The following is a 7,520-nucleotide window of genomic DNA, read 5'->3' as shown; positions in this document are numbered from 1 at the left end:
TGAGACTTATTAAATTTAAAAATATTCTTTTCTATATCCTCTCTCACAAAAAATTTCTCAATGTAATTCACATCACCCATTTGCTCGGGATGAATAAAGAATTATGTTGGGAGTGATGGTCAACTCACTGTACTAGACCTAATAATCAAAGCTATCAATTGTGAAATTAGAATGCAAGTCGTTCGATCCTGAAATTTGGATCAACTAACTAAGTCAGAATGTAAGTCGATTGACCATTCAACTTGGGTCAACTGACCAGGGTAGCTAGATAATTAAAAATACCTTGTAACTAAAACATGTCTTATATAAATAGTTTATTGATGTTATAAAGATAATAGATATTAGATGGAATTGTTGTAAGAGTTGTGATATATAAATAAAGTGTTTATTTATTAGTCTCCCACTACTTGTGTTTTCCTCTCCTTTCTCTCATCTGTGTGTGTGGTAAAAAATTAACCAACTTACTTAGAGCTAACCATATTATATGAATTAAGTAAGCTCGAACAATCAACTTAGGTAAATTCTAGCACAATAGAAGAGAAAACTAAGGCTCCATAGTTAGAGCTAGGGTAGACATATTGGAAGAAAATGGAGCAAGGAAATAAAACATAGGGTATAGAGTCATAACACATAGACTAAGAGAAAACATGACCACATCAAACTTGTAGTTAACTCAAATTTCAATTGACTCAAAGTACAATAGAGCTTTATCAAGGACTTAATTGACAAGGAACAAATGACAATGGAATTTAGAGTGAGGAAAGCCCTGTCGACACAAAATTGTTGTAGAAAGGGAGGGAAAATGAGCATTGATCAAAGAGGAAAGGTAATGGTTTGAAGAAGGGAAGTGGTCATAGATGGAAGCTAAAAATGCCCTTAAACATTTTAATAAATCCATGGATCATGTACAATGACTAGAAAATCAGTGCAACCTTGACTTGTAGGAGGTATAAGAAGTTTCCTTAACACAAAAATTGGAATACTTGGAAAATATGACTTCTACAAGGGTGCGAACTCAATATTATCGATGAATAGTCCACATTTGACAACAGTTCTAGAGATGTGAGCCACACATCCTTATGACAAGAACAATATCGCCCCAAGCATCAATGTCACAACAACAATATAATTTGACTTCACTTGTCTGACCATCATTTCAATTTTTTTCACCCACAAATTTAGAGTTTAATTTTCCAACTATAAGTTCAGTCAAAATTTACAAATGCATAAGTAAAGGGAGTTTAGTGATGAAAGTAGAAAAAACGGGTCAAACCACTTGGATGAGATGTACCCCTCTATACATGACTTTAGAGTATTTTTGAAGAAGTATAAACTGCATCTCTACAAACATTAGAAGTATTGGCATAAACTTCAACAACACCAACATCAACTTCTAAAGAATAGACAATTACTCAAGAATCATAGCAACCACATGCATGGGAATTATTAATTTTTTTTTTATTAAACTCTCTATAAAAAAATCTCATTGTAATTCAAATCTCGCACTTTCTTGGGACGAACAGGGAATTGAGTTGGAGGGGGATGTTTGAAGGGCTAGTCAACTGAATAAAGTAAACCTAATAGTCAAACCTCCTTGACTATCAAATCATAATGTAATTAAGTTGACCACACAAGTTGGATTAACTAACCAAGTTAGATATAAGTTAGTCGACCACACAAGTCGGGCCAACCATCCAAGGTAGTTAGTTAGTTATATCTACCTTTTAACCAAAAGAACTAATATAAACAGTCTATTGATGTAACAAAGAGAGTAGATATTGGAGGAATTGTTGTAAGGGTTATGATATATGTAAAGTGCTTATTTTTTTGTCTCCGACTACTTGTGTTTTTTTTCTCCTTTCTCTCATCTATGTGCATACATACGTTGAATACATACATACATATATAACATTATTTTTTACTTTGTTTTAAATTACAATATTGGATAATATAATATTTCTAACTTAATAAGGTCACTTTTGCACACCATAATTGCTAGAACCCCTGTCAAGATATGATTTGATGTTGTTGAAAGGAAAATAAAAAACATAGTTGTTGAGAGTAGAATTGTTTTAAATTATGAAGGGAGATGCAAAGATTTCTATCAATACTTAGAGCTAGAAAAGTATTACAAACTTCACTAGCCTAAAAATTGCATGATTACTCATTTTGTTGAAAATATTCATCAAGGTAAGGAAATTGAAAATATTATAGTAGGATGGTAGGTGGGAGTGAAAATCTTTTTTGGAAAGAATGATGGATCTACACAATAATTAATTTAAGGCATCCATGTATTTATGTTGTGGAATTAATTTGTAGATTATGGAGAACTTAAATACATCCACTTCAAAGATGCATCATCCCTATGGTTCACAATGTCATCACTGCCAATTCAATCTTCAATTAGGTAACTATTCTATCTGATTCCTTAAATAAAGCAATTGAAAGAGAGAAAATCCAATCCTAAGACATTTTCTACATTTTATATGGCTTATTATTTATTTGTTATCATCTATGTAAGAAACCATTTTGCAAAAATAAATTGGAGTTGGAATATAGAAAACAATCCATTTCGCCTTCACTACTAGGTTTTGTGGGAAAACAAATACAAGAGGAATTATGCACAACTCCATGCTTTCCTCTTTCATTCACTATTAAGCTAATTTTCTAGAAAGGGTGTCTCAATTTAAGTAAGGAGGCAATGAGTTTATTAAGAAGTATTGGTATTTGGTACCTATAGAAAGGTCATACAGAAGAATTTACAAGGTTACGACTTCCCCTCACTTTCTACCTAACCATGTACCCAATAGAGTAGTACTTGGATAAATTGTGTATCGAACATTTCTTCAAAAATTTAACACTTAATTAGTGAAAGTTTCTAGAAAAAGAATATTCATTCTATATAACATGAATATTGGTCATTATAGACTCATAAATTTCAAGAAAACTACCTAATAATTAATTTCTATGTTGGAGTATAGTTTTCCTCAAGGGTAGTTTAGGAGGCACAACCCTCAAGGATTACTTGTAAAACATGGTGTTTGTGTTTCTATCACATAACCTTATTTCCATGAGAGTTAGGATCATGAAGCGCCTGATGAAACTGCATATACATGGGAGGAAATGATTTAGAAACTAAAATAAAAAGATTCGGCCTTTTTAAATGACATGATTTTTTATGAACTGTTGGAGAAATTAAACAAAAAAATCTTGAAGCATAAGGAATAATGAAGAAGGAAAAATAAGTTATAGTTAAAGCAGAGGAAAATATGAGACAAGCATAGGAACAAAGGATCAAAGTAGATGCTAGGAATTCAAGGTAAGCGTAAGAACAAAGACTCAAACAATAATTTTAAAAAGTGAGCTTGAAGAGAAAGGAGAAAGAGAGGTAGCAAAAACTAAACTAGATAAGAAATTAGAAGCAAGAAAATTAGAATAGGAGAGAAAATAAAAAATGGAAAAGGAATATCTTACAAAATAAAAGGAAGATAATAATAGACATCAACGTATAGATGAATCAATAAACTTGCACAACAATAATCACATACGAGGTCACCTTTTGGTAGCTTCATTGAATTGATCATGGAAGACTTAGTTATTCTTAAATAAATCAATGATAAGGATACCAAGTTGGAACAAGTAGGCTACATCTATTAGCTTGGAGAATTCCTTATGCTTGGGTGTTAGGTCCCTATAATACTAGTGATTTCCCCATTACTATTGTAGTTGTATCCCTTATTAATATTGTTATGCCCCTATTGTCCCCATATTGTTATTACTGTGCCCCATAGAATCCCTCTATTGTTATTTTTGTGGCTTTATATTATTATTGTTAGGTCGGCTGGGTTATATTGTGACTCCTTAGACTCTTATATATAGAAAGGAGGTTTTGTCATTTGAATCATCAAGGAATCATTCATTTGTGTAATGTAAAGGAGGTTGCCCCCTCGAAGAGGCTGAATTCTAAGGCGTTGATCTATCTTTTCTATCTTTTTGTGAGCTGGTTTCATAACATTTGGTATCAGAGCTTTAGATTCTAGGGTTTCGCTGCTCCAAATAAGTAATCGTGGAATTTTTGCTATAACGTTTTTTCTGCGACGTTTCAGAAGCTAAAAAAATAACCCATTTGAGGAGACATCGTGCTGAACCTCCGGTCCAAATTTCAGAGCTTTTTGCACTATATTTGCGGAGATATGATCTGAGGAAGTTGGTCTTTTTGCAGACTCCTGAATTACATTCCAAACAGGTGACCTGGGGAAAATCGTCATAACTTTCTCTCTGATCATCGGATTGAAATTTCGTAAGAAGGTACAGAAAGAGAATAGACTTTAGTTTCTTGCATATATTTTTCAGAGCCAAAGGTTAAAACAGTGACTCATGGCACGTCGTACAAGTTCACTCAACTGAACTAGTCTATAATTAGGTCACTGTGGGAGATTTGGCATAACTCTTCCCTGGAGAATCCAATTTGGATCAGATTGGTGGAATTGGAAAGAGGACATAGAGGGCTACCGCAGGTTGCAATTTCAGAACTGGATGATTCGAAATTATAGAGATACATCAGATTCAATATCTAGCTCCTACAAAGTGAAAAAAGGTGTGCAATTTTTTTCAAATTTTTTTAATAAGCGTGGTTTGAAAAATTAGTTTGAAGGAATTGAAAGGGCATAGCAAAGAATTATTATCAGTAATTGATGACCCGAGGAAAGAAAATGCAAACACCTAGTAAGCAACCTGAAATCTCTAGCATGACTCATGAAGAAGAGGAAGAAATGCAACATGATATATCAAAATTACGAGACCAAGTGCAACAAGTGTCACTTGCACAAAAAGAAACATAATCTAAGATGGATGGTTTAAAGAAAGATGTAGAAGCTAAGATGGATGGTTTAAAGAAAGGCGTAGAAGCTAAGATGGATTGTTTAAAGAAAGGCATAGAAACTAAGATGAATGACGTGGAAGCTAAGATGGATGACTTGAAGACAGACATGGAAGATTTGAAGACAGATTTAACAAAGTTTCTACAAGAAATGCTTACTAATGGTGAAAGGGTAGTAAAGGAAACTCATGATGAGAACAAAAGAAATGTTAATCATGATTTCATAGACTCTAATGTTGGGTCAAAGACTCACCATATTCCAAAAATCGATATGAGGAAGTTTGATGGCAAGGATCCCGCAACATGGATATTACAGATGGAGCAATTTTTGGATCTCAATAATGTGAAAAACACACAAAAGGTACGTATTGCAACTTTATATTTGGAACCAAATCAGTTTGTATGGTATCAATGGCTTTGCTCTCGTAAACAAATTATCACTTGGGCAATTTTTACAGAAGAATTGACAGCACATTATGAGGATACAAAAAGCAACACTTTTTTTAGCCAATTGATAAGTCTCAAACAAAAGGGTTCAATAATGGAGCACATTGAGGAGTTCTAAAAATTGAACATAAGGGTAAAAAACATTCCAGAGGAGCATAGGATTGATGTGTTCATAGGGACTTTAAAGGATAATATCCAACATGATGTTCGCCTTTGGGAACCTGATTCATTAGAGAAGGCATTCAGGTTAGCAAGAAAAATGGAAAGCAAAATTATGGCAACCAGGAAGCATACCACTCACAACTATAAAGATGGAAGTGTTGTTTCCCCTAGTATTCCACAGCCTATAAGGTTGACACCACAACAATTAGAAGAAAAAAGAGCAAAAGGGCTTTGTTACAATTGTGATAGCAAATACACTAAAGGTCATAAGTGTGCTGAGAAGAAACTATTCTACATAGATTGTGAAGAGGAAGAAGAAAAGGAGCAAGAAAGGTCAAAATAAGAGGATATACTCCAGGAACAAATCCTAGATAAAGAAGAAATGAATCCAACCATATCTTGTAATGCTTTGGCTGGAATTACCACTCCTCAAACCATCAAGATAGAAGGACAAATCAAGAAGAAAAAGGTAATAGTGTTGATTGATTCAGGAAGTACCCACAATTTTATTCATTGTAAGGTAGCAAAAGAATTGAATTGCTTCCTATATCCAGCACCAGAGTGTCAAGTGATGATTGCAAATGGAGGAATGATAAATTGCTTTGGAAAGTGCCATAATATCAAGCTATCCATGGGAGAATATGTATTGACTAGCCCAATGCTTTCCATTCCAATGGGAGGTGCTGATGTTGTACTAGGAGTCCAATGGCTACAATCCTTGGGTACAATAGCTTTTAATTTTCAAGAACTTTTCATGAATTTTCTACAGAAGGAAAGGAAGTTGAATTAAGGGGTATTGCAGGGAAACCAGGAAAGATAATAAACTCTAACAGTATGACAAAGCTTCTAAGAAAGGAACAAAGAGGTGTAATTACACAATTATGTTCGCTAGATGTTTCCACATCGGAATCATCTATTTCTCCAGATCTCCAAAAAGTCTTGGACAATCATTCCAAAGTATTTGAGACTCCCAAAGGTCTCCCACCTATTCGTGATCATGATCATGCTATTCATCTGATTCAAGGAAGTGTTCCTCCAAACATCAGGCCATACAGATATCCCTATGCCCAAAAGAGTGAAATTGAACGTATGGTTGCAGAAATGCTAGAGGCTGGTATAATTCAACCTAGTCAAAGTTCTTTCTCTGCTCCAGTAGTATTGGTGCACAAGAAGGATGGATCATGGCGCATGTGTCCAGATTATAGAGAGCTTAACAAGCTCACTATTAAAGATAAGTTTCCCATTCCTGTCATTGATGAATTACTGGATGAATTGCATGGATCAATTTACTTCACCAAGTTGGACCTTCGTTCAGGATATCATCAAATCAGAATGAAGACTGAAGACATTCCGAAAACATCATTTAGAACTCATGAGGGTCATTATGAATTTTTGGTCATGCCTTTTGGCCTTACCAATGCATCTTCTACATTTCAAGGTTTGATGAATTCCATTTTCAAACCCTTCCTTAGAAAATTTGTGTTATTATTTTTTGATGATATACTAATCTACAGCAAGTCTTGGAAGGATCATGTTGAACATGTTGACAGGGTGCTACAACTATTGGAGTAGAAACAATTATATGCAAAAAGATCCAAATGTTTCTTTGGAGTAAGAGAGGTGGAATATTTGGGTCATATTGTATCTCATGAAGGAATTAAGCTAGACCCTAGCAAAATTAAAGCCATTAAGGAATGGAAAATCCCCACATCCATAAAGCATCTGCGAGGATTTCTCGGGTTGACAGGTTATTATCACAAATTTGTTAAGAATTATGGGAGAATAACAGCACCTCTAACAACATTATTGAAGAAAGATGCATTTTCATGGACTCCAGAAGCAACAAAGGCCTTCGAACATCTTAAAGAAGCAATGTGCCAAGCACCGATCTTAGCTACACCGGAGTTCACAAAAACCTTTATTGTGGAATGTGATGCTTCAGGAAATGGAATTGGTGCTGTTTTAATACAAGATGAAAGACCCATTGCTTTTGAAATTCGTCCAATCAAGGGAAAGTTTTTACACAAAGCTA

The sequence above is a fragment of the Pinus tabuliformis genome, chromosome 8 (genome assembly GCF_031772625.1).
Source record: "Pinus tabuliformis cultivar Carrire ecotype Pingquan chromosome 8, CPIR1, whole genome shotgun sequence".
Classification (NCBI taxonomy): Eukaryota; Viridiplantae; Streptophyta; class Pinopsida; order Pinales; family Pinaceae; genus Pinus; species Pinus tabuliformis.
This window is presented reverse-complemented; position numbering follows the sequence as displayed.